The sequence below is a fragment of the Triturus cristatus genome, chromosome 10, assembly GCF_964204655.1.
Source record: "Triturus cristatus chromosome 10, aTriCri1.1, whole genome shotgun sequence".
Lineage (NCBI taxonomy): Eukaryota > Metazoa > Chordata > Amphibia > Caudata > Salamandridae > Triturus > Triturus cristatus.
The window spans coordinates 1,169,342,088-1,169,360,965 of NC_140593.1; the positions used below are offsets into that span (position 1 = coordinate 1,169,342,088).

The 18,878-nt window shown below is 46.8% G+C and overlaps 1 protein-coding gene across 1 annotated transcript in view; it reads left to right on the plus strand.

Annotated features, from left to right (window-relative positions):
- LOC146796875 (vomeronasal type-2 receptor 26-like) overlaps positions 1-18,878 on the plus strand; it is a 134,563-nt gene that overhangs the window by 102,339 nt on the left and 13,346 nt on the right. The window lies entirely within an intron of this gene.

Genomic DNA, 18,878 nt, shown 5'->3' on the forward strand with positions numbered 1-18,878 from the left:
AAAACAAGTGGCTTTACATTCCTCAGAGACTTAGCCTGAAGGCTGCTCTCCACAGCTACCACTAGGCTAGCTTTCTTTAAAAGGTTCTCTTAAACCTATCTACCATAAGAGTCAAATTGGACTGGTGCAAAATGGCCACTTTAACTGGTGACCAGCATATGCCAGGCCAACTTCTCACATTGGTGGGCAGCGTGTGGGATTACAGCTTGCCATTGTTTTACCAGAAAATCTCTATTTGAATTACTAACTGAAAACCTCTAAATGTACTCAAGGTACATATAAAGTCAAGCTTATTATCAATAGGTTCTACTGAACTTAGAGCTGTGTGTGAAGGGATAGCACAACCCTTTCTACAGCTCAAGCTAGGACCAGTAGGCCACAAACTAGTGTAGGTAGTACAACACTGCACAACACTAGAATGTCCTCAAAGGGTGGAGTCAGTGGGTCCACTCAGCCTCAGTATAAGGACATGACTTTCTTTGACTTGAAAGCCATGTGTGCTGCAAGGCACCTGAAGCTAGGACAGAGTCCTTCCACACTACACCTAATAGATCTGCTGACAGCAGATGATCTTAGATTAGCTCTAGGAGCTAATAGGTCTGAATCAGGGGATGGGTCAATTACAGTCACTGGGTCAGATGATGAAAATCAAAATGACCTGGACTCTGTGGTTGAAGGGCCAGATCCATAGGGATCTGAAAAGGACAGAGGAATTCTCCCTACGGGGAACTGACAGAGTGGAAGAGAGGCCTAGGTCTCCTTCAAGGGAATCTGACCACTCATATCACTCTGGCAGAGAATCTGCCCAGGAGAGGAACTCATACTTTAATAGAAAAGAGACCTCCTCTGAAAGAATGTACAAACTGCTGCAGTATGAGGAAGCAAGATTTGCCCTTAAGGCCAAGCAGTTGGCATTAGACAAAGAAGCCTTTGAGCTCCAGAGAGCTTCTAGAAAACAGGGGTTAGAACCCCCGGTGGCAGCAACAGTGTCCCTAGAGTCAGAGATTACATTCCAGACCATAGGAACCTGTCCAAGGTTGTTCCTCCCTACCAAAGTGGGGATGATATCCACAAATGGATAACTGCTATGGAGAGGGCCTGTAGAGTACAACGGGTCCCCAGAAACAGTGGGCAGCAATCTTGTGGCTCTCCTTTTCTGATAAAGGTAGAGACAAGCTCCTCACAGTTTGAGAAGAGGATGCTGATGATTATGAAGTCCTGAAGAGTGCATTAATAGATGGGTTTGGCTTAACCACTGAACAGTACAGGTTGAAGTTCAGAGACACCCAGAAAGCACAGACTCAGGGCTGGACTAACATTGTTGATTGTGCAACCAAGGCTCTGGAGGGGTGGCTTGTTGGTAGTAGAGTTACTGATTTTAAGGGATTGTATAATCTTATGATGAGAGGAAGATCCTTAATAATTGACAAAAACAGTTGTTGCATCAATACTTGGTGGACTCTGATCTGACCTCTCCCCAAGAATTGTGAAAGAAGGCTAGACAAATGGGTCAGAACCAGGGTGAGGCAGAAAACCCAGAACCAAGGGGGTGACATTAAGAAGCAGGATCCTAAAGGCTCTGAGAAAGGTGGGGATAAGTCAAAAGACTAGAAGTCTTCACAAGGGCCCCAAAAATCTGCATCTGGTGGGGATTCACAGTCCAACAAGGGAAAAGGCCACAAGAAGGCCTGGTGCAAATTCTGTAAACAGAAAGGGCACTGGACTTCTGACTGTAACAAGTCCAAAGACCAAACCACTACCACGCCTGCCCCTAAGGCAACTGTTCCCCCTAGTACAGCTACTTGTGCAGGTGGTAATCAGAATAAGGGTGTAGTAGGGTTGACCCTGGGTTCCTAAGTGGACTCTGGCCTAGTCAGAGTACCCACTCGGGCATTGCTGATTTGTGATGGAGACATTGATATGTCTTTCCTAGTGAGCCCCAGTAATCTGGGCAAATACAAACGGCAGCCTGTAATAAATGGCAAACAGTATTTGTCATTCAGGGACACAGGTGCTAGTGTCACCATGGTGGCAGAGGATCTTGTGGACCCTGGGCAGATCATCCTGGGTGAACTGTACCAGGTTACCAATGCAAGCAATGTCAGGACCAACCATAGTCTGGCAGTTGTGAATTTATCCTGGGGAGGGGTAACTGGCCTCAAGAAGGTAGTAGTCAGTGCAGACCTCCCTGTCGAATGTCTATTGGGCAATGATCTAGAGACTTCAGCCTGGTCTGAAGTAGAGTTATGGACTCATGCTGAGATGTTGGGCATACATGCAGAGGTATTTGCTGTGACCAGGTCACAGGCCAAAATGCATAAAGCTGAACCAGATCTGGATCCTGAAACTATGGACCAGATGCTACCCAAGAGGAGGAGCAGTAGGGTTAAGGCAGGGACTTCCCCTCTGTCTCAGATCACATATTCCCCTCCTGAGGGAGGAGAAGCAGATCCTGAAGAAGAAACTGCCCCAGAGGGACTTGAGCCTGATCAGGTTGAGTTCTTGGGGGCAGCAGGGCCTTCTAGGGAAGATCTGAGCAAAGAGCAACAGTGCTACCCCTCTCTTGAACCCCTCAGACAGCAGGCTGCTGCTGAGCCTGCTGGGAGTGCTAGTGGGTCCCATAAAGTTTATTGGGATGAGGGACTCCTATATTTTGAGGCTCAAGCCACCAGGAGGTTGGTAATACCTCAGAAGTTGAGGGTTCCTCTTGACCCTAGCACATGACATCCCTTTAGCAGGACACTTGGGCCAAAACAAGACCTGGGATAGGCTTGTTCCACATTTTCATTAGCCACATATGTCAGAGGACACCAAGGAGTTTTGGCTCTCCTGTGTCACTTGCCAAGCCAGTGGCAAGTCAGGTGGCACAACAAAGGTCCCCCTGATACCACTACCTGTGGTGGGGGTACCCTTTGAAAGGGTAGGGATTAAAATGTTTGGTCCCCTTGACCCTCCAACAGCATCTGGGCACAGGTTTATCCTGTTGGGAGTGGATCATGCCACCAGGTACCCAAAAGCAATTCCCCTGAGGACCACCACAGCCCCTGTGGTGGCAAGAGCCCTCATTGGAGTTTTCTTCAGAGTGGGCTTCCCTAAGGAGGTTATATCTGACAGAGGTACCAACTTCATGTCAGGGTATCTAAAAGCAATGTGGAAGGAGTGTGGTGTAAATTACAAATTCACTACTCCCTATCACCCACAATGCAATGGGTTAGCTGAACGCTTCAACAAAACCCTAAAGGGGATGATTAAAGGCCTCCCAGAAAAGCTTAGGCCAAAATGGGACGTTTTACTTCCCTGCCTTCAGTTTGCATACAGGGAGGTTCCACAGAAGGGGGTTGGCTACAGCCCTTTTGAACTTCTGTTTGGGAATCCTTTAAGAGGTCCATTATGTTTGGTGAAGGAGGGCTGAGAGTTACCTCTCAAACCTTCCAAACAGGATGTGATGGACTATGTACTTGGTCTCCGCTCCAGGATGGCTGAATACATGAAGAAGGCAATTAAAAACCTGGAGGCCAGCCAAGAACTACAAAAAACTTGGCATTACCAAAAGGCTGTGCTGACTGTATACCAGCCAGGACAGCAAGTGTGGGTGTTGGAGCCTGTGGCCCCAGCAGCTCTCCAAGACAAGTGGAGTGGCCCCAATACAATTGTTGAGCAAAAGGGAGAAGTCACCGACTTGGTGAATCTTGGAACTCCCAGGAGCCCCCTTAGGGAGCTCCGTGTCAACAAATTGAAACCATATGTTGACAGGGCTGACATGGACTTGCTCATGGCAACTGATGAGGAACAGGAGGAGGAGAGTGACCCTCTCCCTGACCTACTCTCACAGGACCCTGATGATGGGTCAGTAGATGGTGTTGCTTTGGCAAGTAGCCTCACTGATCATCAGCAAACTGAATGCAGACACGTTCTGCAACAGTTTAGACATATGTTTAGCCTGACCCCTAGTCAGACTTCCTGGTGCACCCATGAGGTGGACACTGGAGACAGTCTGCCTGTCAAGAGTACAATCTACAGGCAAACTGACCATGTAAGGGACTGTATCAGGACTGATTCCAGAAAATGTTGGAACTAGGTGTAATTGAGCCTTCAGATAGTCCTTGGGCTAGTCCAGTAGTCCTTGTGCCTAAACCTCATACCCAGGGTGGTAAGAAGGAAATGAGGTTTTGTGTAGACTACAGAGGCCTCAATGCAGTCACCAGGACTGATGTCTATCCAATTCCCAGGGCAGATGAACTGATTGATACTTTGGCCTCAGCCAAGTATCTGAGTACATTTGACCTAACAGCTGGCTACTGGCAGATCAGTTTAGCTGAGGAGGCCAAGGCCAAAACTGCATTTTCAACCCCTGGTGGGCACTACCATTTTGTGGTGATGCCCTTTGGTTTGAAGAATGCACTTGCCACTTTTCAGAGGTTGGTGAACAAAGTTATGACAGGGATGGAAACCTATTGCTCAGCTTATCTAGATGATATTGCTGTCTTTAGTTCCTCCTGGCAGGATCACCTGGTACACCTCAGAAATGTTTTGGAGGCCATGCAAAAAGCAGGCCTCACTATCAAGGCCACTGAGTGCCAGATAGGGCAGAGTCAGGTTGTGTACCTGGGCCACCTTGTAGGTGGAGGGCTGGTTCAACCTTTACAGAGCAAAACCCAAACCATCATGGAATGGGTTGCTCCAACCACCCAGACACAGGTGAGAGCCTTTTTGGGCCTGACTGGGTACTATAGGAGGTTTGTTAAGGGATATGGATCTATAGTGACCCCCTTAAATGATCTTACCTCAAAGAAAATGCCAAAAAAGGTTCAGTGGACAGCTAGCTGTCAAAAGGCATTTGAAGACCTAAAGCAGGCCATGTGCACTGCCCCCATCTAACAGAGTCCAGACTACACAAAAAAGTTCATTGTCCAAACAGATGCTTCTGAACTGGGTGTGGGAGCTGTACTGTCTCAACTGAAGAATGAAGGTCAAGACCAGCCAGTAGCTTTTATTGGCAGAAGGATGATCCCTAGAAGGAAACGTTGGTCAGCTATAGAGAGGGAGGCCTTTGCTGTGGTGTGGGCCCTGAAGAAGCTGAGGCCATACTTGTTTGGCACTCACTTCATAGTTCAGACTGACCTCAAACCCCTCCTATGGCTTAAACAGATGAAAGGTGAAAACCAAAAACCTTTAAGGTGGTCCATTTCACTACAGGGGATGGACTATACAGTGAAACATAGACCTGGGACCCAACATGCCAATGCAGAAGGACTCTCAAGGGTTTTCCACTTAGAACACGAAGACTCAACTGGTCAAAGTTAGTTTAGTGTTCCTGCGTTTGGGGGGGGGGTTGTGTAGGAGAGTAGGATCTGCACTTATGTTGCCCCCACTTTTTTTCTGATGTTTACACTGGTTTCTGGCTATAGTCTGGCTGGGTCCCTGCTAATCAGGGCCTCAGCCTCTCTGTTCTCTCTAAACAACTTGGAGTGCATATTAGATGCACTAGTTATTGGATACAGTGGTACCTTATGAGCCCCTAGAAGATGGTACCTTAGGTACCAAGGGCATAGGTACTTCACAGGCCTACCAGGGGCTGAAGCATGCATTATGCCACCCCTGGGAAGCAGACTATATCTGACACCACAGGCCTGCTACTACAGCCTGGGTGAGGTAGTGTTAGTACTCCTCACTGAGGTATAGGCTCCCTATAACACACCTTACACACACATATAAACCTATCAGTCACCCCTAAGGCAGGCCCTATCAATCCTGAGGGCAGAGTACTTGGTTTTCCATGTGAGGGGGTGCCTCTGCCTGAGCAGGGCCCCTCTGCAGCTGGCAGAGTCTATTCTCTGTGACTGCTTGTGGATGTGGCTAAACCATATACTCTTAAGTGCATTATAACCTAGCGGTAAATGCTAACTTTGGGATGGCTGCATCAAAACATGTCGTGTTTGGTGTAAAACACCTTGGAATCATATCCCCACACCAGTAACTGGTGTGGGAGTATGATCCCACCCTCCTAGAAGGATAATCATGTATCTACTGTGGAAACACGGTAGAATCCTGAAAGAGCCCTTGCATCACAAAATGGATGCCACCAGCACAGACACTGGGCTGCCCTCCTGCTGATGACCGAAACTCGCAGTGGAGGAGGCCCAACAATAGGTATCCTGTCACAGGGAGGTGTAACCACCTTCCAGACAGGATTTAGTGTATTGGGGCTAGGTGGGTGCACTCCCAGAGTGCTTTGAAGTCCTGCACTGGGGGAGCAGTAGGCTCCTCTGTGCATATGCCAGCTCAAACCAGTTCAGGGGCTACCAGCCCCTGCTCTGGTGCGAAACTGGACAAAGGGAAGTGGGTGTAACCACCCACTCCCCTGACCCTCCCATAGGAGTGGTCATAGAGCTAGTCCCTCCCTTTCCTTTAGGATAGGGAACCCTTGTCATTGCAAACTAGATATCCCTGGATGACGCTCTACAAGAAGAATCCTGGACCTTCGATGTTCCACTAACTCTGGAAGATTGAAGAATCTCCCTTGGAGTCAAGGAGTGACTCCCCTGCTTGGCAGGCACCAAAGCTTTGAATCAATGGTCTCAAACTTTCCCGCTCCCGCCAGAGTCCGAAGACCCTGCAGCCCCGAAAGTAGATTTCCTGACTTCTCGATGGCCATTGTGAATCCCCAGCAAAACTGAGATGAGTGGACCCCACGAGTGATGAGGAACAGTAATACCCGGGGACCGTGCACTATTGTCGAGTGCAACCCCTTCACGACATTCTATGAACTTGTACATTGGACCACATGTGGTGCAAGCCTCCAGCAGGATTTCCACCAAGAATCAGTGGCCTACCTTGTCCCGAGTGACCGTGGGCTCCTGTGAAGTGAATCCTCCCAAGGCGTCTTTGCTATCCCTTGCCAGTTGGCTTGTGGGTCCCCTGAAGACTTTATCATCAAACCAAAGGGCTCCCCTAGTTGTTCCAGGACTGCCCTGACTTACCCTTGCTGGGTGAGTCCCTCAGATCTTGCTGGTCTGCACTGCTGACATTCTTCACATTCCACAAGACTTGCTGTTGCCAAGGCTTGTTTGCTCCAATCCGGTTGCCAACACCTTAGTAAGCTGTAAACTTTATGGGACACTTCGAATCCAACTCCTGGTTGTCATTGACATCTCCTGGACCTCATGGCTGAAGAGTCAAGACACCCGTGATCACCTGAAATAAACCGACTTCTGTGGGCATCCAGTTTCCTCTGCTTTCAGGTCTTCTTTTTTCAGAATCCAGCCTTGGATTCCACCGGACACTTCTCCTGTCTTCACAAGCAGCAAATGTTCTTTGGCTCCCATTGAAAACGACGCAGCGACCCGACACCAAAAGACACCTATGCACCAGGCTTCCCTGGGTGAGGTAACTCGAGTACTCCGGTGTGAGGTTCTGTAGCGATCCGAACCCGTGAATTCGGTATCGTAGTACTGACACGATTTCGGTACCAATGAACCGCAAATGATCCATTGTATACATGACAGTGTTTTCGCTGCGCAACTAGCATGAATTCACTGGAATATAGGGCATTTCTGTCGTAAAAGTCATGGCATCCATTTTAGTTACGGCATCCATCTTGTTTCTTGCCCTCACATAGTCAACGAACAGACGATGACCCCGGCAGAGTCACCTTGTTAAGGACACGTAAGCTCGAGCCCGAGAAGGGCTGACGCTGCATGACTAGGCAGAATCAAGCTGCCTCCCTTGCCTGAGGCCAGTCCTGCTATACTGGTTCTCGTGTCCGTTGTCCTGACTGAAAGGCCGAAGACGGTAGCCATGCCCGTTTATGATCCATAAACACCTCTTATCCTACATTTCAATCCTTTACACCTGGCTCTGTTCCTTTCCATCTGGGCTTTTACAATGGGGAGGTTACGATTTTTATGATGGGGAGGATCGGGCGAAGAATGGAAAACTGTCGAGAGGACCTGATCGAATACCGAAAACCTACAACTAATTATTGTTTGATGTCAATTTTACTGTTTGTTTAGGATACCGGGTTGGGCATGAGAAATATTTGTGTAATGTTGCCTAAAGACATTTTGCGTGTATTTAAAGAGTAACCCACTTAATGCAATTCTAACAGTCTCGTAGATTCTGCCTCTGTGTGGTTCCTATGATTTCTGTGTCCCTGCAGTAAATAAACCTTGGTCTTTGACGCCGCCATCGAGAAGCCCGTGTCTCTGTTTATTTGTGCACCGAGACAGGAGGAACTCAGGGGTCTTCGGGTGTTGTTTCCCTGACACCTCTGGACTCTTAAAAGTCCAGAACCTCAAATTGGCGCCCAACGTGGGGCGACGTCATCCGGTACCGGTCCAAAGCCTGAAAAGTTCGAGAAGTTTCGTGTGAAGACTCCGGAGGGAGGTACCCCGCTTCATCAATCCCTGCATGTCGTAAAAGTGGCCCGACGATTTCTTCCACGAGGGTTCCCGTTCCCAGACGGCTACAGAGGACCGCTGCCCTGACTGTCGCCCTGTCTTGGACCCGAGGTGCAGACCTTAGTACGGCGAGACGTAGACGGGTTCTCCTTGGTGACGTCTTCCATATTTCAGTTAAGTATTTAGTTACGCTCGATTTGGTTGTTCCTTGTTGCTCTGGTTTGATTCGTAGATTATCATTGGTTGCTCTTGTTTAGATAATCTTTGTTTTGGTATTGGTTCATTTTGGTAGGCCTAAGTTCTCTGCGCATTTTGGTTGGAATTTGTTTTTGTTGTCATGACTACCAGTAGTAATTGTTTTTTGTCCTGGTTACGTAGCAACGGGGATTCCCGGTTGGAGGATTCGTGTTCGGTTCCTCCGATTGGAACTCCTACGTATGAGCTCTATTGTAAACATGGTGTGGGTCCTATTACGTATAATGAAGTATGGGTCCGTTATACCAAAAAAGATGGTGTCCTTAGTTGGCCACCGCATGGTAGCTTCGAAACGGAAATACTAGATAATCTAGAAATGAAGTTGTTCAAGAAAAAAGCCCGGCCGGCAATGTTTGATTCTTTTCGCGTATGGCGCAAAGAAGCCAAACAGAAAGAAATTAGGAAAACGAAGAAAGAACAGAAAGAGAAAGGGTTGACTTTAATGGAGTCTGCTAGGCAGTTGCATGTCAACGAGACTGAGAAAGCAATGGAGATGGCGAATAGAAAACATAATTTGGCAATTGATAAATGTTACCCTGTATTGTCATCATGTCCTGCTAAGCCGATGGAGGATCATGAAAAGGATCCTCTGTTGTCTTACCTGTTGAATTCACCTCCACCGTATGCACAGGGTATTACAGTACCTGTTGTACAGCCAGCTGCTGGTCAGCCTGGAATAGTTGCTCCACTTCCTTTGATTCCAGCTCCTATCCTTCCCGTGGTTAATGTTCCTTCGGCACCCCCTCTTCCTGGGTTGCCCGTTCCGCCTTTTCCTGTCGTTTCGCAAACTGCTTTACCTGCTACTCCCACCCTTACTATTTCACCTGCTCCAGCTGCCCTGCTCCCGAACCCTGTGAATATTCTGACCCCGCTTTCCGTTCGTCGGAAAATAACCGACTCTGTAACTAATATCTTAACTCCTCTCTACAGGTCTTTAATTGGGACCCCCGTTGTTTCTGACTCTATACAGAGACGTAGCCAGCTTCCTGGTTCCCAAGAACGAGACAATTTAGATTCGACAGCTCTTAGGTGGATGTCGAAAGCTGTGAAGTATGATGCACGAAGAGTGTTAGAAACATTTATGCAATGGAACGAACCAACTCAACGTTATGTTTTTGACGTGATGTGTTCTCTTGTGCGTGAAGAATGGGAAGATGATGATTTAGACTCCGTCCCCACTGACCTGATAAATATTCAACAGAAATTTGCCGCAGGAATGGTGATAGGTCCAGAAGTAAGGGGAGCGATAGAACTGATTTTAGCTTATAGGGATGAGTCCCCTCTTCGAGCGACAAGAGACCCTGATGGTTCACCGATTACTACTAGGAAACGACGAGGACAATATCCAATGAGGGAAGTTCCACCGATATGGCGTGATGCAGTTCAAGCTGATGCGGCTCATATTATTGCAGCTGCCCCGGCACATTTCCAGAGAGTGTGGATACACATCCCTTGGAAACGGGCTGAAGTATTAGCAGTAAAACAAGCATTACCAGACCCACGTAAAAATCCTGCTGGTTATTACAAAGAGTTAACGCAGACAGTTCAAGCGTGTGTCATGAATTTGGCAGACATTGAAATGTTGTTTGGTAATGTGGTGCCACAGCCTATATGGGCCAAAATTCGGCAAGAGAACCACCCAGTCGCCTTAGGAGGTGATTGGGCAGTTATTATAGCGGCAGATGCGCAACAAGTTGGCGGTGCTAAACCAGAACCTCTGATTGCTGCCTTACCTGGCAGAATAATTACTCTGATGAAAACGCTGATGCCAGCGTTACGAGTCAATTGGGATAAATTATCGGCATGCAAGCAAAAAGAAGGACGAAAGCGTCTCTGACTTCTTCAGTAGATTTGAAGAGACCTTCGTAGATCACAGTGGGCAAGATATGAGTACTGAGGGAGGCCAGAGATTGTTTGTCGACAAGTTTGTGTTTAATTTACTACCTGAGCTTAGTAACAAGTTAAAGGATTCTGAAAGTGCATGGGCAGTATCGACGACAGCACAGATACTTGCAACTGCTCAGTATTACGAGAATAGAGAGAAAGAAGAGAAGGAAAAATCAGAAAAGAAAACGAAAGATTTAAAGACCAAAGTTCTTTTGCAACAGGCGTATCCGCCTCGTTGGAATCAGTCAGATTCACAGCAACGACCTCAGTTTCAGCAGCAGCCACAATTCCAGCAGCCACAATTCCAGCAAGGGATGGCCCAAAGGTTTAATTATAGTTTTCCCCGACAACAGTTAGCATGGAATCAGTGTGCTTATTGTAAAAAGGAGGGTCATTATAAGAATGAGTGTCCAGTTCTGCACCCACAAACTAGTGGTGTCCCAGCTCAGAGAGGTAATGTTGGGTTTATGCAAGCTCCTAGAGGTAGAGGGCGTGGTATGATGACACCACAGACTGATCGCCAATCGAATTATTTCGATCAGAGAAATATACAACCTACGCAACCAGGTAGATCTCCACAGTATCATGTTGAAGATTACTATGATCATAATGAAGAGATTCAAAGAAGTGAGCAATAGGACAGCCGCAGGCAGAGAGAGGGAGTAGTATCAGTTCCAGTTGATCAGAGTGGACCTTATGTCACAGTAGTTACCGCAGGCGTGGTCGAACCATTTCTGTTGGATACTGGTGCGGCAAAAAGTTCAATTATGCATGCGAAACTCCCTGGCGCACCTTTGTCTGGCTTAACGAACACTTCGGTAGGATTCTCAGGCGCCCCTGTTCACAATCCTGTTTCTAGTCCTTTGTCAATTTCTGTTGGGCCATGCGAACTAGAAGCACCCCTTATCCTAACAACTGGTTGTAATGAGAATCTGCTTGGTTTAGATCTGTTGAAACGCCTGCACGTGACACTGTACTGTTCTCCTTCGGGAGTACAGCTCACATTAGGCAAACGAGTCATCTCTCCAATGTATATGTCGATGGATAAGCTCCCACCGGAGCTGCGTTCTCTCCCTGATACTCTTTAGGCGACTGGTCCTAACGATGTAGGCCTCTTGGAAATTCGCCCTTATGTGGTAAGTCTGAAAGCGAATGTTAAATTTCCACGAATCCCACAGTATCGGATTTCGAATGAAGGTGAACGAGCACTCTTGCTGATTGTGAAAGACTTAATACAGAAAGATGTGATTGAGGAAACTAGAGGAAACGTCTGCAATAGTCCTGTTCTGCCGATTTTGAAACGTACTGACCCTACCAAACCTCCAATTTACAGATTTGTGATTGACCTCAGAGAGGTTAACAAAATAGTGATTCCACAGTTTCCTGTGGTACCAGATATCACTGCATTACTGACGTTGATTCCTGCCTCAGCTTCATGGTTTACAGTGATCGACTTGAAAAATGCCTTTTTCAGCATTCCCATAGCCGAAGAAAGTAGAGACATTTTCGGTTTCTCCTTAGGAGGTCGCAGTTTCAGATTCAAACGCGCTCCACAAGGTTATTGTGAGAGCCCTTCAATTTACAGCCAAGCATTAAAGAGTCAATTAGATGCCCTTGTACTTCCTCATGGTGTTGCTCTGATCCAATACGTAGACGATCTTTTACTGGCAGCTGATGACAAGGAAACTTGCAAAGCAGCTACAATTTCTTTGTTGCGTCTTTTGTCAGACTTACATCACAAGGTGTCACCTTCTAAACTGCAATATTGTTGCCAAGAAGTGACCTACTTAGGTCATCTTTTGTCAAAGGAGGGAAGAAGGTTGACCCCAGAGAGAATCAAAGCAATTTCGCAGATGACTGTACCAAGCACACAGAGAGAAGTGCGTGCGTTTTTGGGTATTACGTCATACTGTAGGCAATGGATCCCAAATTTTTCTCTCATGGCGAAACCATTGGTAGCCCTGACTGGAAAAGGTGTTCCGAGCCCTTTGCCATGGTCTGATGAATGCCAACAGAGCTTCTCCGACTTACGTGATGCGCTGTGTTCAGCTCCTGTGTTGGGTACTCCTGACTACAGTAAGCCGTTTACTCTATATGTCCATGAAAGAGAAGGTTGTGCGTTGAGTGTATTAACGCAACAATTTGGTGACAAACAGCGGCCTTGTGCATATTTCTCATCCACATTAGATCCGGTAGCCAGAGCGTTGCCAAGTTGTTTGAGAGCTACAGCAGCAGCTGCAGTGTCCATTCGACAGTCTGCTGGACTAGTCATGAACAACATGTTAGTAGTCATGGTTCCACATGCTGTGGATACACTCATGAATCGAACGAAAACTCAGCACCTCACCAGTGCTAGACTATCAGGCTATGAGCTGACGCTTTTGGCAAATCACATTCAGATCAAACGATGCAACATATTGAATCCAGCAACACTGTTGCCGACTACTCAGGAGTCGAGTGATTCAGAGCCCCATGATTGTTGTTTCAGAACTGAGGAAGAGACAAAAGGTAGGATTGATTTAAAAGATACTCCGTTATTAGACCCAGACGGCACTTTATATGTCGATGGGTCTTGTTTTAAACTACAGAATGGTGATGTGACGGCCGCGTATGCAGTTACGACTTTGAGTACGATTGTTGAGACTGCAAGAGTGAGTCAGAATTCTGCCCAAGCTGCAGAATTAATTGCATTAACAAGAGCATGTGTTTTAGCTGAGGGAAAGAGAGTGAATGTGTTTACTGATAGCCAGTACGCCTTCGGCATTGCACACAATTTTGGGCGTCTCTGGAGAGAAAGAGGTTTTCTCACGTCCCATGGGACTAAGATCCAACATGGACAGTTAGTCAGCGATCTATTGGAATCCCTGACCCTACCGAATGAAGTCGCAATTGTGAAGTGCAGTGCACATCGAAAGATTACGGATGATGTTGGCCGTGGGAATGCGTTTGCTGATGAGGTCGCTAGAGAAATGGCCAAGAACATGACGAGCCGAATGTACGTTGCAACGTCTGCAAGATGGATTGCGGAATCAGGAATGTGTGAGAATACGATTGAAAGTGTGAAAGCAATCCAGAATGAAGCAACTGAAAATGAGAAGAATGAATGGAAGGAGAAAACGGGTAAAATGGATTCAAGTGGATGTTGGGTCGATTTGTCTGAGCAGCAACGTTGGATGTTACCTGATGCGTATGCACTTGCAGTAGTCACGATGGCGCATGGAGCGGCGCACATCAGTTCGAAAGGGATCTGTAAAATGTTAGCTCCAGTATGGAAGAACGATGGAATTACTAAGTGTGCAGAAAGAGTGGTGAAAAATTGCATGATATGTCTGATGCATAATCCTGGCAAGGGAACCCCAACCCCAACTGGCCATTTTGCTCCCCCTTCTTGTCCCTTTGAAGTGATTCAGTTGGATTTTATCCACATGGACAGGTGTAACAATCTCAAATACGTTCTAGTGGTAGTCTGTGCCTTCTCAAGATGGATTGAGGCATATCCGTTAAAGGATAACACTGCTATGTCCACTGCCAAAATCCTCCTCAAAGAATACTTCCCTAGGTATGGTATGCCACGGATTGTTTGGTCGGACAATGGAAGTGAGTTTGTAGGGAAAGTTATGAAGAGTGTGTGTGCGGGTCTGGGTATTTCCCAGAAATTCCACAGTGCGAATCACCCACAGTCAGCGGGTTTGGTTGAAGGGTACAATGGCACCCTGAAGCTGAAACTTGCGAAAATTCAAGCTTCCACTGGTCTCTCTTGGCCAGACGCACTGCCTTTAGCTTTACTGTCCACCAGAGCGACTGTACACTCTCGAGTAGGGCTTAGCCCATATGAGATTGTGTTCGGCCGCCCTGCTAATGTTTGGGGAGTCCCTAGGCCAAAGGAATTCAAACAGATTGAATACCCAATGTTGATTGATTACCTTCATGATCTGACTGCTAAATTGAGCCTTATTCATCAACAGGTATTCGAATCCTTGCCTAAACTGCCGGAGAGTCCAGGCCATACGTTGAAACCCGGCGACCAGGTTGTAGTTCGGAACTTTGAACGTACTCGGAACCTCCAGCCAAGATTCGTGGGCCCGTTTCCGTTCCTCCTCGCAACCAGAACTGCAGTACGCCTAGCTGGCAGGAAAAATTGGGTGCACGCCAGCCATACGAAGCGTGTCCCTCTTCCACTCCCCTATGACAACTGGGTTAGACAGGGAATTGGTGTATCCAAGACAGAACCTGTTCCTAGGCACATCCCTTTCAGTGATGCAGAGTACCTAACGGACCACCCACGAACGGAAACACAGAACTTTGACACCTCAGCAGGAACCGCTCCTTTGAATCCAGAACCGAGTATTGTACAAAGTGAACACTTGTCACCTGTGGAGTCGAACATTTCCGCACCTGTAGACCAGCTATTCCAAGACCAGACAAGACCCGGGAAGTACAGATATAACCTACGTTCTCATGTGATGAACTAATGACATTGCATTATTACCTCTCCGTTTGAAAACTGTAAAACTGTTTTGATCGTATTGCATTCCATTCAGTCAGGAAGTTTGCTAGATTTTTTTATCTTTTTAGTTTTTCTGTTTCTCTCACCTTACCATCTGGGATACCGTAGGGTCGTAACGTGTGCCTTGTTTTAATTTGCAGGGAATCCGACACTAGGTCGGTTTCTTCTGTTTGTCTTGGGAACTCCCAGGATAAACAGAGGCAAGTTTTTTAACAGGTACAAACCATCCGTTGCGAACGGTTGTAGAAGATGGAGCTTCCTGAATTACGACGGGTTAATGTCATAAATGTGCACAAGACAAAATTATACGACATATTGTACAGTAAATGTTTCCTAATGCAATGTACTCTGACACTTCTGATTGTCTTAATAACTTTGGTAGGCGGAATTATTTTTGGTATTCAATTGATCTTTACACCTGTTACATCTACAGTATCTCCCCATGCTCCTGTCTCTCCGACTGTTGTTTCTCTTCATTCTTTCCATCCTTTTCCTGCCCACGAGCAAGCTCGACGCTCTGAGTTTATAAATAACACTTTCATTCAGCTCTTGCACCAACATCAACTAGTGGTTAACACAACAAACTGCTGGGTGTGTGGCTTGATACCACATACCATGGCCAAGGGCATCCCTTATTTGGTTCTGCCTTTTAGTTATAATGGATCATTCTGGGCATTCCAGACCATGTTCGCTTATGCCCTAGAGACCTATCCCCCACGACCTCCGCGTTCCACCCGGTATAACTCTGCTAATAGAGCCTTGGTAAAAGGAATCACTGACATGGTGAGAGATGTCAATAACACTCCGTACATTCCCAAGGATGAATTGCGAGTTTACATGGGTTGGAATGTTACGGAATACGGCATTACTCTGGGTGAGAACAAACGTAAGAGCTCAACTCCGATCTGGGTCGTACCCCACCAAGGTCAAGTCTGTTTGCAAGGAAATGGGAGGAATCCGAAAGCTCGACTAGGGAAGAGTGACTGTATCGAAACATATGTTTTCCCGTCACAGTCTTCCCCTGCATTCTTAGCTGCTAAGGGTACCTATTTTGTTTGCCAAGACAGAGCATACACGTGGCTGCCTGCTGACTTCTCAGGCTCATGTTACATCGCTCAACTGTTACCTCCGACATACACTGCTGCACCGGATTATCACAAAACTAGAGTTGTGAGAGGTGTTTTCAGTAAAGAAGATACTGCTGGCCAAGAGGCAGGAGACTTTTTCAAGGGTTTCCTCCCATTCTGGGGGCCTATGGCCAACAGTAGAAACTTACGTCAACTAACACGGGTAGTTGAATCCACCATCACCGAAACTGCGGGTGCCCTTAGTAACCTGACAGCTGAGCTTCAAGCGGATCGCCTCATGACGTTACAGAACCGTATGGTTCTTGATGTGTTACTTGCAGATCGAGGTGGAGTATGTAAGATGATCCAATCAAGTTGCTGCGTTTTTATTCCAGATAATGCGCCAACAGTATACAAGGCCATCTCTAAGTTACATAAGATTTCTGACTCTATTCATGTAGAGGAAGGTGACTGGTCATTAATGGGATGGTTCTGGAGCCTGTTATCCGCGTGGGGATGGAAGGTTCTAATAGTCATTGGTGTTGCATTAGTATTTTTATTTTCGTGCTGTCTCATTGTTCAGTGTGGTCCTGCCTTATGTAATCTCTGCATTTCTACATGCGTAAGAAGACCACCTGTTTTTAGAGATACGCCACGAGATAGAGTAATGCTGCAACAACACATCAGTGACCTGATGAACATAGAAATGGACTCTGACATAGAGTGAGTTATTGCCTATGTAAGGGCAAAAGGATGGTCTGAGGTTCTGTAGCGATCCGAACCCGTGAATTCGGTATCGTAGTACTGACACGATTTCGGTACCAATGAACCGCAAATGATCCATTGTATACATGACAGTGTTTTCGCTGCGCAACTAGCATGAATTCACTGGAAAATAGGGCATTTCTGTCGTAAAAGTCATGGCATCCATTTTAGTTACGGCATCCATCTTGTTTCTTGCCCTCACATAGTCAACGAACGGACGATGACCCCGGCAGAGTCACCTTGTTAAGGACACGTAAGCTCGAGCCCGAGAAGGGCTGACGCTGCATGACTAGGCAGAATCAAGCTGCCTCCCTTGCCTGAGGCCAGTCCTGCTATACTGGTTCTCGTGTCCGTTGTCCTGACTGAAAGGCCGAAGACGGTAGCCATGCCCGTTTATGATCCATAAACACCTCTTATCCTACATTTCAATCCTTTACACCTGGCTCTGTTCCTTTCCTTCTGGGCTTTTACAATGGGGAGGTTACGATTTTTATGATGGGGAGGATCGGGCGAAGAATGCAAAACTGTCGAGAGGACCTGATCGAATACCGAAAACCTACAACTAATTATTGTTTGATGTCAATTTTACTGTTTGTTTGGGATACCGGGTTGGGCATGAGAAATATTCTTGTAATGTTGCCTAAAGACATTTTGCGTGTATTTAAAGAGTAACCCACTTAATGCAATTCGAACAGACTCGTAGATTCTGCCTCTGTGTGGTTCCTATGATTTCTGTGTCCCTGCAGTAAATAAACCTTGGTCTTTGACGCCGCCATCGAGAAGCCCGTGTCTCTGTTTATTTGTGCACCGAGACAGGAGGAACTCAGGCGTCTTCGGGTGTTGTTTCCCTGACACCTCTGGACTCTTAAAAGTCCAGAACCTCAGGTGCTCCTGTCTGTGTTGGCTCTAGAACTACTTACCCTGTAAGTGACTTGCTTGTAGACTCTCCCGAAGTGTCCTAAAACTTTAAAATTCCAACTGCGACTTGCTCCATTGAAGTCTAATGGGATCCGCGGCTGTGTTCTCACACTGCATGCGTCTCCCGTGGGTCCTTTACTTACCTGCCTTGGGTGGATTAGTGAGGCCCCAGCGCTTCTGAAGACCTTAGGCGTTCTCCCTTCTCAAGTTCTTATACCTCTTTTTTAGTATATGGTCTGGTATGCCCCAGGGCCCCAGCCATATAAGTACTTAATTTGTTGTGAAACATTGATTTGTGCAAATGTTCCTGACTTCTAATCTCATAAAGAGATTAGTAGAGTGTGTCTAGAAATAAATACATATACATTTTATATATATACCTGTGTGGTGTCCTTTCATTTGGTAATTCAAGAGATTATAAGGTAAAACAAGCTGCTTTACATTCCTCAGAGACTTAGCCTGAAGGCTGTTCTCCATAGCTACCACTAGGATAGCTTTCTTTAAAAGGTTGTCTTAAACCTATCTACCATAAGAGTCGAATTGGACTGGTGCAAGGTGGCCACTTTAACTAGTGACCAGCATATGCCAGGCCAACTTCTCACACCTCCCCATCATCCTGCACCACAGAGAGACTTCAGGCAGATTGTTGGTCATCACGGCATAGTCTTTTATTACACCTTGAGGTATTATGCTTTAATTTGTTCATTGACAAACACTGGATCATTTTATTCAGGCATAGGTAAACCAAACCACATATATTGTAGCCCCGAAGAGGTAGGCTCATTCTAGCAACAGATTGTATTTACATTCCAGACATAGCCTTAGTCATCAGGATATCAAGACACGCACTTCGGTCATGAATCAATCCCCCTGTGCTTGTTGTGCCAGCAGGCCCCAACTTGTACTGTTCTATCAGACTTTCCAGTCCTCATCCCGGAGGCACTTTTCACCAGGGCACCACTTAATGCCTTGCCCCCACCGGGGTTCCTGAACACCAGATACCCCCACCGTCTTACTACACACACAGGCATCTCAGATAGGGCAGGACAGTCCAGGACCACCAGCAGGTCAGTCCCCCCT